This window comes from Lissotriton vulgaris, chromosome 8 (assembly GCF_964263255.1).
Source record: "Lissotriton vulgaris chromosome 8, aLisVul1.2, whole genome shotgun sequence".
Classification (NCBI taxonomy): Eukaryota; Metazoa; Chordata; class Amphibia; order Caudata; family Salamandridae; genus Lissotriton; species Lissotriton vulgaris.
In genome coordinates this window covers 1,473,029,718-1,473,056,339 of record NC_141696.1, presented here as the reverse complement: position 1 = coordinate 1,473,056,339, position 26,622 = coordinate 1,473,029,718, and positions in this window count along the sequence as shown.

Here is a 26,622-nt window from a genome sequence, read left to right as displayed (position 1 = left end):
TTGTAGCTGGAACAGTACAGGACCATGCAAACCCCACTTTACATTGTTGGCCCATGGAGGGCCAGCCAGAGTCCTTCAGGGAATGACAAGTGCAATGGAAGGGGAAGAGCTCAGTCCGCAGTGTGATTACTCGGACTGAGCCATTGTGCTCGAAGACTGACGGATTGAGCGACCGTGCTCACGCTCATGCTCACGTTTTGGAGATTTATTATTTCTCCACGACTCCATCCCACTAGGTAAATATACTAGTCCAGCCCTTCCCTCACTTCCCGCCATTTACTATCAAGGCATTTTGGAACCCCTTTCTAATACTTGTACCTTTCCACAGAAGGCTCGTGTAATAATTGTCTATCGTAAGGACTTGTGAGACCACGGCCACACGGAAACCACGCACGTAGGTCCATTTTAAATAATCCTTTCCGAGAACCTGCACCCGATCGCTTTACCCGATCACTTGAATTCACCTCACGGAGGGCTCTACTGTCACTTGATTATAACGTTCTACCTCACGTAGGAGAATATAATGTGCACGCCACGTCAGCGAGCATGATAAAGAACCGATTGTGAACCCCCCCTTTTAAATTTTTCTCGTCTGCTTCAGGCATCAGTCGAGCATGTTCACTACGCCGGTACCGTCCCTTGTTTCGAAACCCAAATTCCACAACGGTCCCCTTTCAATGCACGCCCCACAATCGCTGTAATTTTAACCTCTTCACTCGCTATTTATTGATCATGTAACCGCTGCGACTATCACCTCTTCACTCGCCGTTTGCGATCACTTCATGCATAATTATAAAACACCTCTTCACTCGCCGTTTATAATCACTTCAGGCATTATTATGAGGTCAAAAGTAACATGCCTATAATTCATGTTAATGATGACGTAACCACCGCTACTATCACCTCTTCACTCGCCGTTAGTGATCACTTCATGCATAATTATAAAACACCTCTTCACTTGCCGTTTATAATCACTTCAGGTATTATTATAAGGTCAAAAGTAACATGCCTTTTATTCATGTTAATTTTCTGGTTTTTCCTCCCCCCTTTTTTCCCAATGTAATCACCTTATGTGTAGTAAATGTAACAAAAAGGCATAGTGCTATGAATTCATGTTCAAGTTAACAATGTCGTTATTTCGTGTCCTGATGATGATGCCCCAAATGTAAAAAGGCATCGTAACGTCGTCGACCATAACAACCCCATATGCAAAACATTAATGTAATAATGAGTAAATGCAATGGTGTGTTTTAAACAATTTTAAGTCTGTTACACTGACTACAAGTATACAGACATATATTCTTTTGCTTTGCCCTTTTTGGCTACCTGCTTCGTTGTTTTGTCTTGTATGTTGAGGGTCACGGCTGTGCCCGCTTGACATCTAATTGTTCTCAAAAAGCTTTGAAATCCAACTTATTGAAAAAATAAAATTCTTGTCCGGCTGGACAAAAGACATATCACTTATTAGGTGTATGATTATTGATCTTGTTCATTGTCCATTTATAGGGACCACTGTTTTGTAGAATATGATAATGCCCAAAGTCCCTATGGCATACCTTCAGGGTTCCCTTGTTCTGTTGTAAAAGTTTCTACACACAAGCAGCACCAGTTGTGTCCTCTGTTCTGTTGTGGACGTGTTGCTGTTTGTACCACTTTGTTGTCAATTTTGATGTGCTCTGCATGTAATGTCTGTGCGCTGTATTTTGGGGGAGTCACCCCTGCAACTCTGATTGTGTTGCCCCTTCTCCCTTTCATGCGGTGTGCCTTTGACTTCTGTGCTTATACTTGGGTACATTGGTCTCTTGGTGTGAGTTGGGGATCAGGGGCGCGGTTTGTCCGAAGATGTGCTCTACTTAGGGGCCGATTCCGTTCTCGGTTGGAAAGCACTCCGACCGAGCCGGATCCGGGGTGTTTTACGACCGATTCGGACTCCTGCAGTCCAACCGAGCGAGTACGATGCCGCCGTATGCTTTAGGACTCGGTTCGATCGGACTCCCATAGAAGTCAATTGGAGCCGATCGTACAATGCATACATGGACTCCCATTGACTGAATGGGTATGTTGCGGACAAGTGCACCCCCTACAGTGGGTACGCGTTGGCGCCATCCGCATCATACCTGCCTGTGTTGGGGAGGCCCATGGGTCTCCCTCTGTGTCCAAGTCATAAGGCTGCGGGTAACAGGGGGTACAATGAGGACCCCCAAAGCTCAACTCTGGGAGCTATTGTGAGCCAGAAGCTCTGACTCAATCCGGATGTCCGAATCGAGCATCATACTGGCTCGGCTGGAATTAGCCTCCATTGCGCACCACGGTTAGCTTACGGCCGAGTTGTACGGAGCGGTTCGGACCCGGAAACGATTCGGACGGAGATTTTGAGCTTGTTCGCATCGTACTTCGACGTGTGTATGAACCGGGCGGAAATTCAGCCTCCGAATCGATCCGCTAATGCCGAACCCGATTCGGTGCCCTTTCGATCGAGATCGGAATCGGGCCCTTAATTGTGCATGTGTGCCATTGTGCCCATCTCCCCTCAGTTCTTGCTCATTACTCACCCTGGTGCTGTTGTGTCCGGTCATGTTGAGCAGTGCCCGGTCCCGCAACTCCTGCCACCGTCTCCCCACTGATGACTGTGGACACCATTCTCTCCCTCTTGTCCAGCTCCTCTGTGGTGCTGGACTCCCACCTCCCGTCTGCATTGCTGCATTCTAGTTTTTGTCGAGTTTCTGCTTGGTTTTGAGCTTCACATCATTCCAGCGCCTCTTGACCTATTCCATTGTCCTCTTCAGCACTCCGACTGCATTCACCTTGTCCACGATGGATTGCCATATTCAATTTTTTATTGCCAATGATACAGTCGAGGTGACGAACAGTAGTTGATGGTGTTCTACCACCTCCGTTATCAGGATCCTGTTTTCCTGCGGACTGAACCGCTTCTTCCTACTCTTCTTGTCCTTGCCCTTCCCTGACCCCGACATCCTAGGCTGGTCTTCCTGGGGCTTGTGGGGTTCTGGTTGCTTCGGCTCTCTCCATTGTGCTTCGCTGTTGTTTGGATTTTGTTTGTATGTTTTTTTCAACTTTTATAGTGATTTTCCCACCTGACATGTGTGAGTTGCAGGCCTGGGGAAGATTATCGCAGATTTTTTTTTTTGGTTGGGACCATCGCAAATTTTTTCGCATTGGGGTTTACTTTTTTATTGCCATCCCGGTTACCTTATCGCGGACATTCGACGCGTTGTCGTGAGAGTATCGAATGGTACCGCCGTGTTGAGAATGCAACGTTAACACAGTGATATTTTCCCGTGATAGACTGCGATGTGAAGAGCTGCATTAAGCTAATTATGCGATAATTATCATACGGTCTTGAGAATATCCCCTTTGTTTTTCTGAAGGACGGGAGGGGTTAGGGCTGAACGACTGGCCCGTGAGAATGGACGAGGGAATCCTCGCCCTGCAAGCATGAGCTTGACATGTGACAACAAAAGTGGCGTTAGTGATGAGTGTTCATTTCAAAAGGCATAATTCTTTTTGGGCGTTCTTTTCAATGGCCAAGGGTGTATCTGGAGCAGTGCCAGTAATGACAAGCATTTGCAGTGCAGGAGGTCTTGCATTAGGGACAGTTTGACCTTTTGGCGTTGCAAATAATAATGCAACGGCAATAGCTCAAACATTCAGTAACGCAAGACTTAATGCAGGGTTGGATTAGGACTAGAAATCGGCCGGGGCATGATAAAAAATGTAGCCCACATTTGCATATTGCCTTTCAGCAAAACACTGCTTCAGCAAAGTTTTATAAACACCTGAAAATAAGTGGTGCAGACCATGGCGCCCTGGATACAATCCCTCTGAGTCCCCAGAAGGAGACAGTGGGCATTCAGACATGTTCAACCCATCTGACATGTATCATCCTAGGTCAGCCAAGTGGACCCCAGACCAAAAAGTTGTGGAGTATGTCACCAGCGAAATCCACCATCTTTTGGAGAAGGATGTCAGGGCAAGTCTCAGGAGGAGTGTGTCCAAGACTATCACTGAAAGGGAAGGTAGCGGCCACCCCTGACATAGACGATGAACTATGCACCTTTTTTAGTAAACATATGTGAGACCCTAAGAAGGGCATTGATCGATCTTGGAGGGCCTGCCAGGACAAACTCTTAGATGTAATTGGACCTATCATCCAAATCATTCAAATAGCAGAGCTTTCTTAGCAATTTGGGGTTCTTATGCCCACAGAGATAGTGGTTGGCTGGGCAATGAGGGCTATATACCTGCTCGGTAACGCAAGCTATGCACTGACGGTGGAAAGAAGGAGATCTCTTCTCAGTAAGATCGACCCTAAGCTGGGGAAACTGGCTAAGTCTGGGCTGGGGCCATAGCACAAGGTAACCTATTTGGGGACCCTTTCATCAAGGAGCTGAATACTTTTGTAACAACCTTCTCTGACCTCAACAAGGTGCAAGCCTCCATAAAAAAAGATTTTTTCTAGGAAGGTTTTTGCAGGGGCCAGAAAGAGACAGAGGCCGCTCCTCCGGCTGACCATACTACTGAGGTTCCTCTAGAGGTCAGTTCATGAGGAGCAATGGCTGGAATGAAGGCCTCAGAGGACCTTCTACCCCAGCAGCGGCACCGAAAGACGAGAGAGCAACCGAGCCGGCAGAGCAGCCAATGACATCCCAGGAGGAAACTCTGGTAAGCATTATGCCTTCATCCACTCAAGATCTATGGGGGAGACTTCGGCAGTATGCACAGAATTGGGGAAAGGTTACAGAGGACCCTTGGGTCCTACAAACAGTGAGAGGATTCCACATAGAATTTTACGAATCCCCTGTTCAGAAGCTACGTCTGAGGCCACTGGTTCTCTCAATGGAGGGCATGCAGCCAGGAGAGGTGTGGCGCTGCGGCCAGGACGACTGACTCTGGAATCTGGGGATCAGGGTTCGATCCCCGGCTCCGGCGGCAGGTTAGCCCAGCACCATGTGACTCTGGGCAATAGCTTACTTAATCTTCCCGACGGCCCCCAGTGCCTAGAGACCTTTACGTGTGATTGTTTGCGCTATACAAAAATGGATTATTATTATAGACTCTGAGGTAGCAGAACTTCTGCAAAAATGTGCCACTTACAGGTCAGTACTTCACCCAAACCAGTTTCTGATCAACTTATTCCTCGTGAAGAAAAAAGAAAAGGGTTTCAAGCCCATCACCATCATAAACTTGAAAGAGTTTAACGAGTGGCTGGTATATCACCACTTAAAAAGTGGAGGGTATCCATCTGCTCAGGGATATTCTCCTTACAGGGGACTGGAGGGTCAAGCTCGATATTAAGGATGCCTACCTTTTAGTTCCCGTTTACCCACCACACCGGAGATTCTGCCAATTCACATGGAGGGGACAAATTTATGAGTTTTAGGCTCTCCCATTCAGCCCCTCATCTGACCCTTGGTGCTTCACCTTGTTACTGCAGCCAGTGGCAGCAACCCTCTGCACAAAAGAAGTACCTTGGACTATTTACTTGGGCAATCTGAACATGACCATTGCGCCACTTCAGGATCCAAGCTTCGTCATTAACAAGCGGAAGTCCGAACTGATACCCACACAACAGATGACCTTCTTGGGGTTTCTCTTGAAATTGACTTTGGCTTCGCTGAGCCTACCATCCTCAAAGGTATCCATAATCCAGAAGGAAGTCAGAAAAGCCCTAAAATGGGACAGGACCTCCCTGCGGCAATGGGCCAAGATTGTAGGACTTCTCTTGTCATCCATAGAAGCCAATCAATATCCCCGGCCCCTGTAATACGGAGCTCTACAGAGACTGAAGACAATACGCCTATGAAGAGAGTTAACTTATTTGGAACTAATATCCCTGACACAAGAAGCCAGAACAGAACTCCTGTGGTGAATCGGCCACTGGATGCTTGGAACAGGAGAGCAACCTTGGGGACGACACCAGACATAGTCATGAAGTCAGACGCCAGCCGGCAGGGGAGCCAGATGTGGAGATGTGTCCAAGGGGGGATAATGGTCAGAGGAGGAGCTGCAGATACACATCAACTGCTTGGAACTCCTTGCTGGATCCTTTGCGGTCAAATCCCTTACCAAAGACAGAGTTCTGTTGCATTCTGTTATGGATGGACAACAACTCAGCAATCCAGTACATCAATCGGCTGGGGGCACCCCCACAAAGACACCATCAAATTGGACAAAGGATTTCTGGAACTACTGCCAATAGAATCAGATTTCGGTGATGACAGAGTACTTCCCAGGAGTACAGAATATGGTGGCGGACTGGAATTTGAGGAACTCCTCGGACAGCAACATCTGGCATCTGGATCACAAGATCTTCCTAGCACTGATGGAGAGATTGGGTCCCTGCCATTTGGACATTTTTGCATCAGGGTTATACCATCAACTTCCACAATATGTGAGCTGGAGACCGGATCTGGAAATCATAGCAGTGGATGCCTTCCTCCAAGACTGGGCAAAAGGATCTTCCGTAAGCCTTCCCACCATCCATGATGACTCCCAGGGTGGCGGCTCAAGTCAGATGACAGACACCATCTGTGGTGTTGGTCACACTGATCTGGAAGTCGCAGACATGGTTTCCAACGCTGATGGAGCTGTTGGTGGACCTACCGAAAAAACTGCCCTCATTCCTGTGGTACTCAGAGACTTGCAGGGTTGCCTGCACCCTCTGGTCCTACAGGGACACCTCTCCCTCATGGCATGGAAGATTTCCAGGGACCCTACATCCAACTTTCAGCAGATGCTGAAACCTTTACCCAGAAGGTGTGGGCTTCAGGCACCATCAAGAGATATTGCTCGTCTTGAAGACAATGGAATAGTTGATGTTTGGACCGACATCTGGATCCCTTGTGGGCAGAAGTTATTCACAATCAAATTTTTGGGCAGAATTTGCACGGTCAGGGCTGGCATACCATACAGTCAATTCCTTTAGGTCAGCCATATCATCCGGACGGTATACAGACATAATATTGATTCCAAAATATAGATTAGCACAAATATCGAAGTCAAAATATAGAATGGACAAAATATCGAATGGACAGAATATATTGGTGAAAAATATCGAATTTAAGGTAAGTACTGTAATATCGATTTTTAAAATATAGAAAGTTAAAATATCAAAGTAAATAATATAGGTATTAAAATATATTGAATTTGTAATAATATCGAATTTTTTAAAGTGTTTTTTATGTTATGTTTTTAATTTTTTGCGTAATTTAATTCTGTAGCGGGTTGTGGGTTTATGGGGGAATAGGGTGGGAAGTAATTTAATTGTAATTAATTAAATATGTAAATTTATTTATTGGTATTTATTTTGAATTAATTGTTAAATAATTATTAATTTGTAATTAATTATTTTTTAATTGGTAAGTAATTTTTAATTGGTAATACATTTTTAATTGGTCATTAATTTTTATTAATTGATTAATTGATAATTATGAAAATCTATTTATTTATTTTCTGTAGCAGGTTGTGGGTTTATAGGGTAATAGGGTGGGGAAAAAAAATTGTTATTAGTTAAATATGTTAATTTATTTAGTGGTATTCATTTAGAATTAATTTTTAATTAATTTTTAATTGGTAATTCATTATATTTTAATTGTAATTTATTTTTATTAATCGATTAATTGATGATTATGTTAATTTAATTAATTCATTTTCCGTAGCGGGTAGTGGGTTTATAGGGGAATAGGGTGAGAAGTAATTTAATTGTAATTAATTAAATATGTTAATTTATTTATTCGTATTTTTTAAATTAATTGTTAATTAATTATTAATTTGTAATTAATACATTTTAATAGGTAATTAATTTTTATTAATTGATTAATTGATAATTATGTTAATTTTATTAATTTATTTTCTTTAGCGGGTTGTGTGTTTATAGGGGAATAGGGTGGGAAGTAATTTAATTGTAATTAAAGAAATCATTTCAATTTATTTATTGGTATTTATTTTTAATTTATTGTTAATTAATAGTTAATTGGTCATTAGTTTGTATTATTAGGAAAATAATTTAATTTTTAAATTGGTAATTTTTTTTAATTACTTTTTTAATGGTATTGATATTTAATTTATTTTTATTAATATATTAAATCTTTACTTTCCCTATTGTTAAACTCACTAGAGTGGGAATAGTAATTTTTATCCCTACGCTATCCAACGCTTACCCTACTGTTGCACTCTCTGGAGTGGGAATAGTAATTTTTACCCCTACGCTATCCAACGCTTTCCCTACTGTTGCACTCTCTGGAGTGGGAATAGTAATTTTTACCCCTACGCTATCCAACGCTTTCCCTACTGTTGAACTCTCTGGAGTGGGAATAGTAATTTTTACCCCTATGCTATCCAACGCTTTCCCTACTGTTGCACTCTCTGGAGTGGGTATAGTAATTTGTATCCGTACGGTATCCAACGCTTTCCCTACTGTTGCACTCTCTGGAGTGGGAATAGTAATTTTTACCCTTACGCTATCCAACGCTTTCCCTAGTGTTGCACTAACTGGAGTGGGAATAGTAATTTTTACCATTACGCTATCCAATGTTTACCCTACTGTTGCAGTTGCTGGAGTGGTAATAGTAAATTTTACCCTCCCGCTATCCTACAGTAAAAATATTGTATTTTTTTAATTAATATTATGTTAATATATATATTTGTTAAACAATCAAATTGGATGTTTATTTTTTAACTTAAATTCATTATTTAATAATTTTAGTTATTTAAGTATTTTTAAGTATTTTTTAGCTAATTATAGTTATGATTTCATTAATTTTAAATTACTTTTAAGACATTTAAAAAAATCAATATTTTCATTAACTATATATTTTATTTGATATTTTTGATTCGATATTTTTGTACTTACCTGTTTGGAGACAGGCCTTTGATATTTTTGCTTTCTATATTTTTTCTTCGATATTTTGGGTATTCTATATTTGTGTAATTTTGTCAGTGATCCCAATTAAAGGTTAACTTAGCACCATTCTACTGTCGATGATCTAAAGAACCATGGGGCATATTATCAAGCTGTGCATTAAAATTATCGCCTTTTTAGCGGCAGAAAACTGCAGCTAAAGCCGCGATAATGGGCTTGATAATATGCCTGGAGAATTCCAATAGAAACCCATGTTCACACTGGAACATGGGTTTCTATTGGAATTCACAAGGCCATATTATCAATCCCATTATCGCCACTTTAGCGGCAGTTTTCTGCCGCTAAAACTGCGATAATTTTTAACGCCCTGCTTGATAATATGCCCCCATGTTTTCATGTTTCTACAAAACAGCGCTACTGAGGGCTGCATCCTTAGCTCCAACGGCACTTGGTTCCAAACTTTCGATGCTAAAATGCTAAAGGATCTGCCGCCTAAGCGTGCCTTTTGAATTTTTGGCACTGTCAGCTTTGCAGTACCCGCAGACTTAATATTCCAAATAGGTCTGTAGGGGGTGAGTAGGGGCCGAAGATATCTAGGCCCTTTCTCGTTCAGAATCCTATGGCAAAAGCACAAATCTTTAAAAGTTACTCTGTCCTGCACCGGTAACCGGCATAGTTCCCTTAGGGCCACTCCCAAAGGGGCTTGCCCTGGGATATTCAATAATATCTGGGCTGCATCATTTTGGACTTTCTGCAGCATTCTCATATTGCTTTTGGTGACCTCTAACTAGAGAATGTTGCAGTAATCTAATCAAGATGTAATCAACGCCTGAATAATGGTCTTTTTTGCTCCCAAGGTAGACGGTCTAAGATTTACCGTATCATCCTTAAAAGGTCAAAACAGATGCCGGACAGAGCTGATATCTGTTCCATGAACAAAAGGGTGTTATCACATCATACTCCCAAGTTTTTGATCTTAGATTTAGGAAACGGGGTCGCCCCTTATTCTTCCGGCCATCGGATATGAGACCAGTTGGAAGGCTTTTTACTAACTACCATGATGTCAGTCTTGCCTGCATTTAATTGCAGGCAACTGAGATTCATCCAGTTAGCCAAGTCAATTAAGAAAACTTTAAATTTAGGCGCAGCCTCTACATCCTTATGTTCTAACGTGATGATCAGCTGTGTGTCATCAGCATAAGACACCAGTCTCATCCCATGATTCACGACTATGTCTGCTAATGGACGCATATAAACGTTAAATAACGTTGGACTCGGGCAGAGCTCTGTGGCACCCCTTGCAACAGGGGACAGATTTCCGATTTAAAGGACCGTTACAGGACGTGAAAGGATCTGTCTTGTAGGAAGTGCTGTCCATTCCCATTTGCGGCCTCTGATCCCAGCATCCCCCAACCGTTCCAAAAGAGGGCCTTGGGATATCGTATCAAAAACTGCACTCAAATCCATCAGGATCAATGCTGCAGTCCTACCTTCATCCGCTGCTATTTTTAATGCTTTGGAGACTCGAAGTAGATTTGATTCTGTGCTGTATAAGGCCCTGAAACCAGACTGAGTTTCGTAAAGTACCTGGGTTTCTTCCATAAACTTGGTTAGTTGGTAGTTGAGAAATTTCTCTGCTATTTTAGCAAAAAAGGTATCAATGATACTGGTCTCAGATTTTCTGGGAGCGCAGGGTCCAAGGACAGTTTCTCCAATAGAGAAACCTGCATCGCATGTTCCAATTAGTAGGGACTTGCCCTGAGCTGAAAGATAAATTCAGCAGGCTTGTAAGCACCACTGCAATAGCTTCCTTCCCTCGTAGCAGGATGTTTGGAGGGATAATATCCACGGGAGAGCCCGATTTTACTACTGACATAAGCTGTAGTATATCTCTTTCGGCTGGTGGTTGGAGAGTGAACATTCCCTCGTGAGATGTTTCATTCTTTAGGGAATTAAAAGTAAAATTCCTACTAGTTGTTGGAAAGGTGGTGTAGATCTACTCTATTTTTTCCAAAAAGAAATGAGCTACGTTATTACAATACTCCAATGATGCCGACATCACTGCTGTAACTCGCACCAAAGAGGTAAGTTATTTGGCAATACAAAAGATGTCTTTGGGGGCGTTCTTAACTGATTAAATTGTATGAGTATAAAGCTCCTGACATGTTCTCCTGATCTGTTTATGGTAGTGTTTTAGCGCTGCAAGATATTTCAACTTCTGGCAGATAATTTCTCCTACAGCAATGTTCAAGACGTTACATTCCTTTTTAAGCATTGCTAACTCCTCTGTAAACCATTCCGCTGAAGGATTCAAGCGGAAACTATTATATGGTTTCAGGGGGGTTAAAGAGTCAACTGCCTCCTTAATCCAAGAAGAGACTTTTTGCCAGCTATCAGGGTGGAGGACACCAGTCCCTGAGCGCTAAAAGACAGTTTGACCGTGAAAGAGTCATGGGTTAGTAGGGACCATTGCCGGGTCAATTTTGACTCCAAAGGCTGTTTCAATTGGCAAGAGACTTTCCTAGGATTATTGATCTTAAATCAAAGAAACGAAGATCATACCACAGGCACACATGTGGCAAAGCTTTCCAGCTGAGCACAATTAGTGAAGATATTATCTAGTGTATGACCCCTAATGTGCGTAGGGGCATGAACTAACTGCTCTAGACCTAAGGCCTGTAAACCAGTTGTAAGCTCACAAATTCCTTGACTACCCTTGTTATCAAAATGTAAATTCAGGTCCCCAAAAACTACAAAGGTTGAATAACGGATAGCATAAGGAGGCAATATTTCAACCCAATCATTAATAAACGCTCTCGCCGTGATGAAGGGGCAGATTTACAATAACTGGCCCAACCCTGCATATCAGCAGCAGGCGCAGGGTTTTGACGCAGCCAGGTTTTAGCTAAAAACAGCCGTACTGGCTCCTGATCCGCTAATAGCTCACAGATATCCTGCCTATGTTTGCCTAGAGATCTACAGTTTAAAAGCAGGCAAATAAAGAATCATTTATGGGCTCTAGGACCCTCGTGATCTTTCCTCCCTTTGCTGCAGTATTAAAAGAGAAATGTATCTACCTCAGCCATTAGCTCCAGTACCTACTTCTATCATTTTTGGCTTTGTAATAAACCTTCAAAAACTTTTGTTCGTAGTCAGTGGTCCTTGGAGTCTAAATTGGATTTGGATCATAAAGTTGTTTGAGCTATGATTTAGAAAATCTTCCATTTACGCTTCTATGACAGGGAAAAAAGGTTCAGTCGACGATACCTGGGTTTCTAGAGATTTGTAGGAAAATCTAGATGAGAATCCCAGCTTCCCCAAATGCATTCCTTATCTACTGCCGCTCTGAAAGTTAAAATCTCAGAGGAGGAGTAACAAACTGCTCCCCTAGAGTAACGGGCAGGGTTCCTGGTCCCTGGCGCCGTCCAGGTGCGGACGGGCGCAGACGGGCTTTCCTTTGGCACGGCCATGTAGCTGCTATGATTTGTAGCCCACCTCTATGGGCGTGGCTAAACTGTAGCTAAAAATGTAAAGACATGTAGGTGTTGAAACCATAGTTGTGAATAAAGAATTGTATAATATTATAAAGAATTGGATAATGTAAGTTACCTCTCTGTAGTAGAGAATGATCAGAAATGTGAATGGGAAAAGCGTTCAAGGCTAACTTCCTCCAGTGAAGAAGAACAGGAAGGGACGTCATACAGTTACACCGGATTGGAGTATGATTGGACTATGGTTACTATGGAGACTCATCCTCCTATGGTTCATGGGATATATAGTCTGTGTTGTTTTTTATGCAGTCAGGGGCGGAATGACTAGCTGACTGACCTGCCACCTCCCAAGATGGCGCCTTCGCGTTTAGACAGCAGGGCCCGGGAGTGATTGAAAGAGCGTGTGAAAAATCGCAACTGTCAGGTAAAAATGCAGCTAAATCGCCCTTTACTGTTTCAAAAGTTTCAACAATAAAAGCAGTTAAAAACAATTAATGACACAGGCAATCACATTAGTACCTTTTGAAAAAGTGTCTATTCCCGACTCAAGCCTCAGGAGGACTCTGATCTAGCACGTTAGCCTCAGTATTTATGCAGTCAGGGGCAGAACGACTAGCCGACCGACCTGCCTCCTCCCTATGTGGCGCCTCCGGGTTTAGACAGTGGGGCCTGGGAGTTTTTGAAAGAGTGTGTGCAAAATTGCAAATGTCAGGTAAAAATGTGCAGCTAAATCGCCGTTTACTGTTTTCAAATGTTTCAACAATAAAAGCAGTTGAAAACAATTAATAACACATGCATTCACAATATTACCTTTTGAAAAAGTGTCTACTCCCGGCTCCAGCCTCAGGAGGACTCTGATTAGCACGCTCCCGTTAGCCTCAGTATTTATGCAGTCAGGGGCGAAACGACTAGCCGACTGACCTGCCCCCTCCCAAGATGGCGCCTCGGCGTTTAGACAGAGGGGCCCAGGAGTGATTGAAAGAGTACTTGCAAATTCGTAAATGTCAGATAAAAATGCAGCTAAATCGCCGTTTACTGTTTCAGTGGAGACTCCCCCCTATTGTTCATGGGATTTATAGTCTGTGTTGTTTTTAGGTTTCGCCTGGGCTGGAGCACTAGTGCTCCGCCCAGGCAAAATCTTATGTCCTACAGTGTGGGGCTTAGTCCCGCCTCTGTCTTCCATTCGCTAGCTCCATAAATGGAGGCTAGCCATTGGAAGAGATTGGCTGTCAGTCACTATTTCCCCATCGGAACGCGATTCGGGGGTGTTTCCGTGTCTTTTTTTAAGTCCCGCCCCTTTTCTCTGCGTCATTCGGAGGTAGGCTTTTACTCATTTCCCCCGACCACCGCCCGCCGGAAGAAATCGTCCAGAAATCGCACTGTAACTTGCATCTGTTCCACGATGCTTGTTAATAAAGATTGATGGTAAGAGTACTTTCTACAAACGCTAATAGGACGGAGTGTTAAAAGTGAAAGCAAACGATATGTACGATATGTACGTGCTGGTGCGTTCAAGGGCTGAAGGGATGTCTGTTTCCACGCAGGCAAGCCACGGCCTCCAGAGAGCAGCATAACCTGATCCGCCCTACCTTCAGCACTCTACATAAATAAATAAATAAAATAAGTATGAGGATTGATGTAATCAGTTATGTGGTGCTTAATTTGTGAAAGTAAGTGAGGGTGCCGATCAGTTATCCAGTGCTTCCTTCGTTTGTGAAAGTAAGTGAGGGGCCTCGAAGCTCTGGCCGGGGGCATCAATCGTCGGGGCGCTGTACGCAGAGCCTGGGAGTCTGCACCCACTACCAGGTGCCCCCTGGACGGGCCCCACGATTGAGCGCTGGTGCACCCCCCCTTGTCATGGCTGCGTCACCGGTATCTGGGCAGGTTGGAGCCCTTTAAACTCTGCTTTCACTTTCATCAGCTGCGGGGTGTTAGTAGAGGCCAGCATCAGCTGGATGCCTGTTGAGGGAGGCATCCCATCACAAAAACTGCGTGATCGAAGCTTTGAAGCACAACTCTTTCTCGCCCCCAGCACTGTCAGAAAGATGCCGGGCGACTGGACCCCTTACCCCCATTCTCGGATCCCACCTTTTTAAAGATCTGTAAAGTTTATCACTCCCTTGTCAAATTGCCCTCTCGGAGGGAGCTTTGGTCGCGAGTTTTACTCTCTAAAAGAGGCTCTCCTGGACAGCAGAGACCACCGGTAGTGTTGGCCATACCTCCCTCTGAACGCCCCTTGCAGCCACCTTGTTGCCCCCTCCCCCTTGCATCTGCCCTCAGCCCGAAGGGCGCCCCTCGTTCCTACTAGGCTCGAGTCTCTGTGAAAGTGGATTGTGTGGCTATCTCGTGTCTGCGTTTCAGGGGACAGACTGAGCGGGGGTTCCGTGGGGTCGTGTTCACCCCGCCCTACTTTGCTGTGACACCCCGGTTCATCTGAGTGCGTTCAGATGGTCACCGCACCCGAGGACACAGAACTAGGCTAGTCCCGCACCCCGTGCCCTGGACCCCCCTGAGGTCACAGCAGCATGGTGCTGGCTGGCACTCCCGGGGCTCCCTCCCCTTGCCCCTGCTGGTGAAAGGACAGTAACCCTACTGGACTCAGCCTGACCCACGGGAAACGACAGCCACGGATCCGGGACCAGTGGAAACACGGAGGACGCTCCAGGTCTGTGTGTGTGTGTGTGAGAGAGATAGAGTGTGTGCGTGTGTGTGTGTGTGCATGTGAGTGTGTGTGTGTGCGTGTGTGTCTGTGTGTGAGGGGGGAGGGGAGGGAGCATTCCTCCAAATGACGAGCTTTGCGTTGGGTGACAGTCGCCTAAAACAAGCCACACTAATTGTCTTTGCCAATGCTGGTCAGTGGCATCAGATAAATTAGTTACTGCAGCAATGCTATTGCTGTGAATATTTAGAGCTGAGAATGTTCTAATTCTGTAAATGAGTGCATTTTTTCTCCACTGCATTTGTAACTCCGTACAGAGTATTAGTACAGAGTATTAGTACGAGTTCCCGATCTCTGTGGAGCATTGTAAAGCATTGTGCTGGCTCCAGAGTGGTTTGTACTTGCCCTGGGTGGCAAGCAGTGCTGATGAGCTGCACTTTGTGTGGTTGGAGGGGGAGCTGCCCTTGTGCTTCAGAATCCATAGAAGGGACTCCACTCTGCAGCGTGGCGGGTATCGAGCAGGCGTCCCGGCCCTTCTGGGTGTCAACACAGGGTCTACAGATAAAGCAGCACCCGCTGTGAGCACACATCCCAGCTCCTTCGTGGAAGAGAAGGCAGTTCTGAAAATGCAAGTGTACACAGGCAGCCCAGGGTTGGTGGATAAACTCAGTTCAATGGCTTTTGTGATTGAGAAGTGCTTTATAATTGTATCTATCTCCTTCGTGTAAGCGGCGGGCCCTTTATACAGTTACTGAGCAGATCGCCGAGTAACAGAGCTCTTGCTACAGACGGGTCTTAAGAGCAGGGTTAGGGGCCTCGATGTGACGGGGCGGGGGTCGGTGGTCGGTGGTCTGCGGCCCGTTCCCTGCACACAGCTCTTCGCTGGCCCCGCAATGGGAGCTGCAAAGAGCCGTCAGCCCCCCAGGGAGCAGGGGCAGGAGGAGCTCACTCTTTATGACCCCGTACAGGGTTTGTTTTTCCAACACTTCCCATGTCCCACTTGAGCAGCCACTTCACAATGCGGAGTGTGATAATAATTTTTTTTTTTTAAAACATTCCGAGGACAGAGCCCCTCCCGCTCTCTGCAGGTGAGGATTTAACGCCTCATTAACCTAGTCCATCATGGAGACCTTCCTTTTGGGCCCAGCCCAGCGCCAACTCCGGATTGTAACCTCATTTTACGTGAGGGGGAAGGGGAGCCGGGCAGGGGCCTGCGCCTACCTTCCCTTCGCGCGATAAACAGACCACGCAGTGTCAGCGTAAAAGGCCATTTTATTAGACCAGAACTGCGAATCTGTACATAACAATAAATTAACAATAACAGTAACAGCAAACCCCCACTCACACTTCCCCCCCATTCGTTTCATTCACCCGCGTCATCACTAAGCCCTAGCGGCTCCAAACACCCTTCTCTTGCCGTCAATCACCGTCTTCCAGCCCAGTCATTGCAAACTTCCAGTCAAACTTTGGTCCGTCCTGTACCAACTCCCCCCCAAGGGATGGGTATGCCCGCTCTTGACCCCCTGTCCCTTCGAATCCTGCCTACAGCAGCTCTGGCCTAAACTGGCAACGCTAACGATCAACCCAGAAACCACCTCCAACTGCCGGGTGGGTGGGCGGCCTTTCGAGCTCCCTCCCGATGGTGCCAGGCGCAGAAAAGAGGAAGATCCCTTCCTCCCCCGCGCTTAAGTACCCACCCCCTAACTCCTCCCCTTCCCCTACCTGGCCTATCCCCTGCTCGAAAGACCCCGGGGAAAGACTAGTCTGCGACTCTGCTTTCCCCGGGGCCCGGCATCGCGCAATAAACAGACCACGCAGTGTCAGCGTAAAAGGCCATTTTATTAGACCAGAACTGCGAATCTGTACATAACAATAAATCAACAATAACAGTAACAGCAAACCCCCACTCACACTTCCCCCCCATTCGTTTAATTCACCCGCGTCATCACTAAGCCCTAGCGGCTCCAAACACCCTTCTCTTGCCGTCAATCACCGTCTTCCAGCCCCCAGTCATTGCAAACTTCCAGTCAAACTTCGGTCCGTCCTGTACCAACTCCCCCCCAAGGGATGGGTATGCCCGCTCTTGACCCCCTGTCCCTTCGAATCCTGCCAACCAGTGGACCCCCTGTAGGGCAGTTCACTGCCCCACCCCCCCGCAGGGCTGTCTGTCCGTCACTGCACAGTTACTCCCTCCGACACCATATAGACTCGTTCCACAACTTGCTCACCACATCCCGCAACTCCATCATGTACCACGCATTGCCCAGCCGAGACAGGTGCACACCGTCCTCCCTAAAAGCTAAAGGCTCCTCCAGTCGAATCCCAGGATCCGAAATGACCTTAATGTCCCTGTCCGCACAGTACAGTCTCATTGCCCGGTTAAGTTTCCTCCGGGCCTTCTCAATGGCCCCATGTTTCATAGCACCCCTCCATACTTTCCTGGGGACCAGCTCCGTCCAGGCAATGCAGGCCCCCGCCATCCTTGATTTCAACACTTCCAAGTCCCTTTGCATAAGTTGTAACAATGCCAATCCAGACAGTTGCACCAGGTCGTTCTCTCCCAAATGAATGATTAACAAATCCGGGCATCCCCTCTGTGGGACCATCTTCGCGAGCCAGGGCAGTAGTGCCCCCATCGCATTCCGCTCTTTCCCCACCATTTCACCTCGTGCAATTGTCTTTTCAGTCCCAGGTTACGGCCGTAAACCTGCTGGTCAGCATATTTGGAAGCCCAGTGCACGAATGAGTGCCCAACGATCCAAGTCACCGTCCTACCGCCCGGGCCACCCACGCAACCTACGAAGAAAAAGATGTTAGAATAGGCAAACAAAACAGTGCAAAACCAACAACCTGCCTGGGACCCTACTACTTCCTCACATACCTCTCGCAACAGCGCGACTTCCAACGCCCAATCTTCCTAATCCTGTCCCAGGACCAACCCAGGCGAGCCGCCGCAATCGCAGCCCCAATGCGAAAGGAATGGGTACCGTAGCCAGCTCCATCAATCCCCAATCGTCCCAAAGCCATACGCAACACCGCCAACAACTGGCCAGCCGACACTCTCGCACCAGAGGCATGGCAGAAAATCTCGCCACCCCGGGCCCCAGCTGACCCCCAGAAAGATCTCCACTCCAGAACAGGGCAAACCGCCCCGCCAGACTCATTCAACCACACCCATTTGCCCCTGCCCAGCTGATCCGTCTTCGAGCGCCCCAGCCAGATCCCCAGACGCCCCGCATCCACCCGCACATCCTCAAACAACCTGCCCGCCCCCCGTCTCGTGCCCAACAGTTCAGACACCCGAAACGCCCCAAAGAACATCCACACCATGCACAAACGAAACAGGCCCACTTCAAACTGGTCGTAACAGCAATCGGGCAACACCCCAACCAGCCGGACCAACAAATCAAACGTCACTGCCTCCCGCAGTCGACCCCCCCCGGCCCCCCTCTCCCGGCCCCACCCCCGCAACATGCGAGCCAGCACCACATCCTTGGTGGGGTCAAAACCCAAAAACAAAACACAGTAAAAGGAAATTCCAGCCAACTTCCCCGAGATCGTAGCAGCAGTCAGACCCCGGTCCATACAGGCCAACACATAGCCCTCAAACCCTCCAGCACAGCCGACTCCCCACGACACCATCCACCATCCAGCCCATAAAAGTACTAAATTCAGACCAATCCAGACGATAAGTCCTCCTCGTGGACGGAGCCAACGAACCCTCCACCAGACCAATCATCCTCACTCCCCCAAGGCCCAGATGCCGTCCGGCAGCTCGGTCTTGCAGGCGTCCGCCCCCGGCGCCAGGTGCCGGAACCGCTGCCACTGCAAATGAGACAAAACATCCGCAATGTCATTATTCGCCCCAGGGACATGCTTGGCCCGAAACACCACATTCAACTGCAGGCACGCCAACATGAATCTGCGCATTAGCCGCAGCACTCGCAGGTCCCTCGTCCTCTGGTGATTAACAAGGTCCACCACCGTCATGTTGTCAACGTGAAAGAGCACAGTCCTGTTCCGAAAGTCCTCCCCCCACACCACCAGTGCCACCAGCAATGGGAAGAACTCCAAAAAGGCAATGCTCCTGCCTTGCTTGATCCAGGAGGCCGGCCAGCTCTCCGCACACCACCGACCATCCCAGAAAACACCAAACCCCGCTGACACCAGCCGCGTCAGAGAAAATTTGGCACTGCCAGACCGCCCTTTCCTCATCAAAATCCAAAGGCACCCCATTGAACTCCTGCAGGAACGTAATCCAGGTCCTCAAATCCGCCCTCACCCCCAGGGAAACCCCGACATGGCCATGCCGAGCCATCTGCAGAACGTCCGCCCTGCCCGCACCACCCTGCACGCAAAGTTAAGGAAACTCAGAAGCTTCTGAACCGCCCGCAAAGGGATCCGCCGTTCCCCCACAGCCCACTCTAGACACTCAAGAATCTCCTCCACCTTAGCTGCCGGCAGGCGCGCCAACCATTCCACGAGTCCAGCTTAATCCCCAGAAACGTGAGGCAACAGCTGGGACCAGCCGTCTTCTCGGGCGCCAAAGGGACCCCAAACCGCATGGCCAAGGCCTGGAAACGCGACAGGGCCCTGCCGCAATCCCCCGACCCCGCCCTGCCCAGGAAGAGGAAGTCGTCCAAGTAGTGAGTGACTTCACGGCACCCACTCACCGGCACCATGACCCACTGCAGAAAAGTGCTGAAAAGCTCAAACAACGCACAGGAGATGGCACACCCCATGGGCAGGACCTTGTCCACATAGATGGCTCCCCTGAACTGCATGCCCAAAAGCGCAAAATCAGCCGGGTGAATAGGCAGAAGCCGGAAAGCCGACTTAATGTCACACTTCGCCAACTCCGTACCGGGACCACACAACCGCACCATCCGGACCGCATCGTCCACCGACGCATACAGCACCCTCGAGTCTTCTTCTGCAATGAAGTCATTCACCGGCTGCCCCTCCGGCCACGACAAGTGGTGAATCATCCTGAACTTCCCTTCCTCTTTCTTGGGCACCACCCCCAAAGGAGAAACGATCAAATCCGGCAAAGGCCAGTCAGCAAACGGGCCTGCCACTCTCTCCTCCGCCACCTCCTTGGCCAACTTCGCAGCCACCACCCCCGGCAACTCCCTCGCCGACCTCAAATTCTCAGCCCACCGACGCTCCCTGGGACCCTGGTAGCCAACCCTAAAGCCCTCAGTGAAACCCCAGAAGAGCCGCGCCGCGGCCTTGCGATCAGTATAGCGCGCGAGCAACGGGGCCATCGCCTCCACCCTAATCGGAGTAGGCGCCCTTTGGGCCAGGCTGGCCCTGACCCCTCGCGTTCCGCCACTGCTCGGAGGGAGTGGTGAGTGAGAGGCACTGCGTAAGAGGATGTTTCCCGCCGCACTTCGAGCACTCGTGCTTGAACTTACATGGGTACCGAGAGCAGAAACCCCGACTGTAGCTCCAACACACCCCCGTAGCGGCCCCTCCGGGTTTGGACGGCTGACCGGACACAATGGTGCTGGGCACAGTTCCGCCCCCCGCCCCGCCCTGGGCGGGACGCGTCGGAAAAGACCGATACAACACCGGTAAACCACTGGCCGTGTGTGTAGAGGCCGACGAGTGCGAAGACGCCATCCACTGCATCCAAAGCTCCTGGTCCACCTCACCCCAACTCTTCTCAGGATCAGCGCTAACCCGGGCCCGAAACTCCTCGTCGTAGCTCAACCATGCAAACCCACCAAACTGCATCTGAGCCTTGCGAATGATATCCATATACTTGAACAGCGCAATCGCCCGGTCCAGATACTTCTGGCAATACACGCTGGCAAAGATCAAAAAGGCCGACATCCAGTTCTCCATAGTTATAGGCACCCTAGGCCGCCTCGTCAACTCTCACTCCTCCTCCTTGGAGCTCTCCTTAGCCTGCACTTCCCGATGCAGCAATTTAAACACATCCACAAATTCGTGTTTCCATAATTTGTCCCTCATCTTCTCCGACAAATGCGACCCCAAAGGCATCGCCAACCCCATGTAAGGCATTTTCTTAGGGACCTTCACCCCCTTTTCCTCCTTGCCATCACCTTTTTCCGTCTGCACCCCCAAAGTCACCGACTTACCATCCACCTTCTTACCATCCTCAGGTGGACCGCCTGATGGCGCCCCCCCCCTCCCTCACAGACCCATCCCCCACGCCCACAGACCGGCAGGTGCGTTTACGGCCATCCCCACCCCGAGGAGCGTCATCCCAAGCCGCCCACCAGGCACCCTCACCTGTCAGTGCCTCCGTCCGCTCCCGGGGCCTTCCTCTGGACTCCTTTCCACGGACCACCACGGATCCCGTCTTCTTCCTCGCGCTGGGCTCGACCTGCAACACACCAAGTTCGTTGCCTCCCGCTGCGCGGCCTACGCCTTCCAAGTCATCCCGCACCTCCCCCTCTTCCAATTCTTCACTCTCATCACTGTAATCCAGCTCAAGCACCGGTTCCAGATCCACTCCATCGCAGGCCACATCTTTCACCGCACGTTTCACACCCTTCTGCACACATCCGCGGCCACGCATTCCGGTGGCGCCAAGTGATGAAGTTGCCCGATCCCGCGGAGGAGGGACAGCCGCCGCGGACTGCCCTGCTTCTTCCGGCCTGCGTGTCGGAGCCGTGGTGCGCCCCGCTAGGCCCCCCTTGGCTCTGCCGACAACCGCCGACTTGGCACCCCTCCCGCCCCCCAGGTCGCTCAAACCTGGCAGGGCCCCGGCACCATCGGGCCTCAAAGCCGTGCTGGCCGTCCCTACACCGGCCGCGCCCCTGGTAAGGTGGGCGGCCGGCCCTGACTTCTTCAACCTGGCTTTCCTGGCCTCCTCTTCCTGCCTCTCCGCCTCCCTCTCCTCCTCCGAAGTGGGGGTAGGAGGACCCTCGATCTCATGGCCCCAAACTGCACCCACTCTGGCCCTCGTCTCCTCAGCCCACCTGACCTCCTGAATCTGCTCCAAAATCCTTTCCCCCCGAGACCTCTCCTCCCAGGAAACGGAACCCCAAATCGGGGTGGGAGGGGGCGGGCCGTAACCAAAGAAATCCCCCCCCGCGTGGGAAAAAACCCACCTGCTGAAAACCCTGCACCCAACCCGGGCCGCTAATGGGGACCAGCGTGGGTGAAGCGCTCCGGCCCGCCGAAAACCCAGGCAACAACGGCCGCACAACGGCCGGGGTGCCCGCCCTAGAACCCTTGGACAAGTCAATAGGGACCTCCTCCAACACATCGCCCGACCCCGAGGCACAAAACTAGCCCCATCCCCCTGAAAAGCGTCCACCTCCAGGCGTACCATGGGCCCAGGGGCCCCACTGCCACCCGGCAACCCCGCCAGAACCACACTAGGCCCGGACTGGGCACCCGCCTGCCCCCCCCCTGCACGGAGCCGGCCGGCACCGTCAGGGGCCCGCGGGGCGGAAGCGCGGAGGGCGCGGCCATCACGGCCGCACCCGAGGCCCCAGGCACAAATTCCAGCGGGGGGAAGGGCCGCGCAGAGGTTGTCCTGCGCTTCCTGCCCCGCGCAGTATCCTTGGGAACACCCCCCCCCCCTTCTAACCCCAGACCCCCCCTCTTGGTCCTGATCGTCCTCCAAGCAGGCGAACACCGCCGCCTGCACCCCGGCCGAGGCAGCCCTCGTGCCCCTGGTGGCCCCCACCCAGGCTTGATCCATGACCCCAGGCCTAATCAGGTCTTCACGGCCGGCCCTAGCAAGCAGCAACAAGGCCTCACGGACCTGCTCAGCGGGCACACCAGACATCCCACCCAAGCAAGAGAACCAACAAGAGGAAAACTGAAACCCCAGCTGCTGTGGAACAGCTCCGAGCAAAAACCCTCCAAAAGTAGCACAAGGCCTCAAACTAACCACTAACTAAACTCCTTTCGAGCTCCCTCCCGATGGTGCCAGGAGCAGAAAAGAGGAAGATCCCTTCCTCCCCCGCGCTTAAGTACCCACCCCCTAACTCCTCACCTTCCCCTACCTGGCCTATCCCCTGCCGAAAGACCCCGGGGAAAGACTAGTCTGCGACTCTGCTTTCCCCGGGGCCCGGCAGAGATTAGAACATCTCTGCTGAAGCTCAGCTAAATCTACACAGGGCTCGGATGGCTGTCAGTGCATTTTATTGACCAGGTATAAAATACTATGACCGTCGTCATCTGGTGCAACATATCAATACAAATTTTGTCATTTACAATACCAATAGCTCTAACTTTTCCAAAGGCGAAACCGTTGCATTGTAAATGCTTGTTTATTGTAGAATGCAGCACGCATTGTAAGAGGAAAAAAAGAGGAGAAATGAAAACATTTCTCCTTGTTGCGCCTCGCTACGCCACCTCTAGGGTGGCGTAGCATTCACACGCATCTCCAGATTTACGATTTCTCGTAAATCTGGAGATATGCCTTGTTCCATGGGTGTTGCGTGGAAACACCCAGAGCAACACCCATGGAATGCCCCTTCTACGCACAGTGCTGCGTATGAAGGGGCCGTATTTACAAAGAGCGGAAAAGTCACCCAGGGCGGCTTTTCCTCTCATGAAAAGTGACGTACTGGTGGCGCAGCGGGCCTCTAAATTTGCCCCTAATTATTTTAAACCAGCACATGCACAAATCAACATTCCCTGCACACTCACAACAATATCGAGGCGGTGTGTTCCTCATCACACATTGCTGCTTTTGTGCGCTTTGGGGAGGAAGGGTTTAGACAGAGGGGCAGATTTACAACAAAGTAACGCAGCACGGTGCAGCAAGTCATTTTGTTACAAGAATATGTCACATCTCTGTGCTTTCCCTGCGCTGGCGCACAAACTGCAGCCATGCGCCGGCACCCTTGCACCATGGTGCAAAGATGTCTGCGTCGGTGGGAGATTGTTTTGGTGCTGGAAGGGGCCCCTTCCTGCACAAAAACAATCACAAGAGGCGTTTTCCTCTTTCAATGCGTGCTGTAGAATGCAGCACGCAATGGAAGAGGAAAAAACGAGGAAATGAAATCATTTCTCCTCTTGCACCTCGCTACGCCACCTTTAGGGGCATATTATCAAGCCTGGGCGATAAAACTATCGCCGTTTTATCGGCAGGAAACTGGCGATAATGGGCTTGATAATATGCTCTATGGAATTCCAATCGAAGTTCATGTTAGATGTCCCTCACATTTAACATGAGCTTCGATTGGAATTCCATAGAGCATATTATCGAGCCCATTATCGCCACTTTATCGGCAGTTTCCTGCCGATAAAGAGGCGATAATTTTATTGCCCAGGCTTGATAATATGCCCCTTAGGGTGGCGTAACATTCACACGCATCTCCAGATTTACGATTTCTCGTTAATCTGGAGATGTGCTTGTTCCATGGGTGTTGTGTGGGAACGCCCACAGCAACACCCATGGAATGCCCCCTCCACGCACTGTGTGCCGTGTGAAGTGACCATATTTACAAGGAGAGAAAATGTCACGCAGGGTGGCTTTTCCTCTCCTTGTAAATATGGAGAATCCCCCTGCGCCTCCAGTACGTCAAAAAAAGGCTCGTAGTGGTGGCGCAGGGGGCTTGTAAATCTGCCCCTGAGTCTGTAAAGACATTGCTTGTAACCTGCCTATTTCACAGTGTTTACCTCTTTGCTGTGACATGCCATTAGGCTTCTCCGGGGGCAGCGTTCCAGGCGTGTAAAAGATCAAGTAAAGGCAGGCTTTCTTCCATGGAATATAGCATTATAGCGTTTTCTGTATTATAGGAAATAATTTGTTTTTATGTAGAATTTCACAGTGCACTTCTACATGTCTAGGCTCTAGTAAATACAGGTTTAAACTTTCTCCAATTTACCAACCTCTGAAGGATGGGAGATTGGTTTGGCCCTGACAAGGTTTGATCTTTAACGGTGAATATTCCCATATACCACCAGGGAGATATTATGGATAGTGTGCAATGTTCCACTCTTTGAGACTTTGGAAAGCAAAGTCAGTAGGTATCGTAGCGGGATGACAGCGTGAAGTAGCCTCAAGGAAGAGAGAGCGGAGGACCCTTGTAACACTCTAACGTGACAGCAAAGAGAGGTGCCGCTGCGTGTTACTGTGAAGAAGGGGGCACCTCCAGAGCAGGCTTAAGCTGCATACACTAGGTATGGGCAAAGGAAGAAGGGGGTCTGCAGCACCTCGAAAATAAGGTTCATGGGGCAGAAAATGCTGGAAAAATAGCAAGCATTTGCAATGCAATTGGTCTCGCATTTACGTGACTTTAACCCGTTCCATGCTCCCATCGGCCGTTGGCCGACAGGAGCACTCCCTCCCCGTTGGCCGTTCACAGCCCCGCCCACTCATCAGAACGCTCGCACCGCGGCTGAATTGCCGCCGCGGGTAAGGCGTTAAGCTATTGATATTCTAAATAACAATACCTTTTATTTATGTTTTGGTTTTTAAAACATAAATAAAAGGCATTGTCATTTACAACGCCAATAGCTCAAACTCTCACAAGAGTGAGACCTATTGCATCGCAAATGCTTGTTTAACAAGCGCCTAGCCTTTCTTCGCACTGGCCTCGAGGCACTTCTTGCTTCTTGCTCGGGGTCACCTCCACATCCTGTGATTCTGGGCAATTCACTTTGGGGCAGATTTACAATAACTGGCGCAGCCCTGCATATCAGCAGGGATGCGCCAGTTATTGTGCACCACGCTTCCCCCACCATGGATGCGCCGCATTTACAATGCGGCACACCATGGGGCAAAAACAGCACAGATGCGAGACGCATCTGTGCCGTAAAGGCAGTGCATTGCTGGAGTTGCGTCGCAAGCGGACGCAGCTGCAGCAATGCTCTGGGGGGCCCTATTTTAACAATGCTGCGTCAATCCTTATTTCTGCTTCAAGCAGGCGCAGGGTTTTGACGCAGCATGGGCTCAAAAGTGACTGAGTGAAATCTTGTAGATTTCCCTCTTCACTTTTAGGAGGCGTTCCTGCGCCGGAACAACCCCCCCTTGCGCAAGAACGCCTCCTTCTGGTGCAGGTCTTCACAACGTGATGCATCTACAAGATGCGTCACGTTGTAAATACCCCGGCCGCAGCATGACGCATCTTTTGCGCCACCGACGCAAAGGCGGCGTAAAAGAGGCGCATGGGGCTTGTAAATCTGCCCCTTAATCACCCCGTGCCTGAATGTGTAATGTAAATATGGTGCTTGGAAAGCGCTCCAATACCTTCGGGTTGAGTAAATATGTAAAAAAATAAAATTAAAATAAAGAGTGCAATGCCACTGACGGCCAACAGAGGTCCTCAGAGGGGTTACATTGTTACGTTAGCGCGTTCGGCTCCGCCTGCACCGATCAGAAAGAATAAGACTTTGTTGAACTGTTAGTACCAGAAACGACAGCGAGTAAAGCCCGTGGGATCATGGGAAATGCAAGCACTTTTAGTGGCGCTAGAAAGAAGGATCACAGCAAACATAATAACAATCGTTCGAAACGTTTGAATTTACACAATCAATTTAAATCTCAACTCAAATATAAATACATTTTACTGCTTTAACACTGAATAAGATTTGACATCTTTCAAAATTTTGACTTTTGAATACGTCATCAGCACCAGACGAAGTGCGACTAA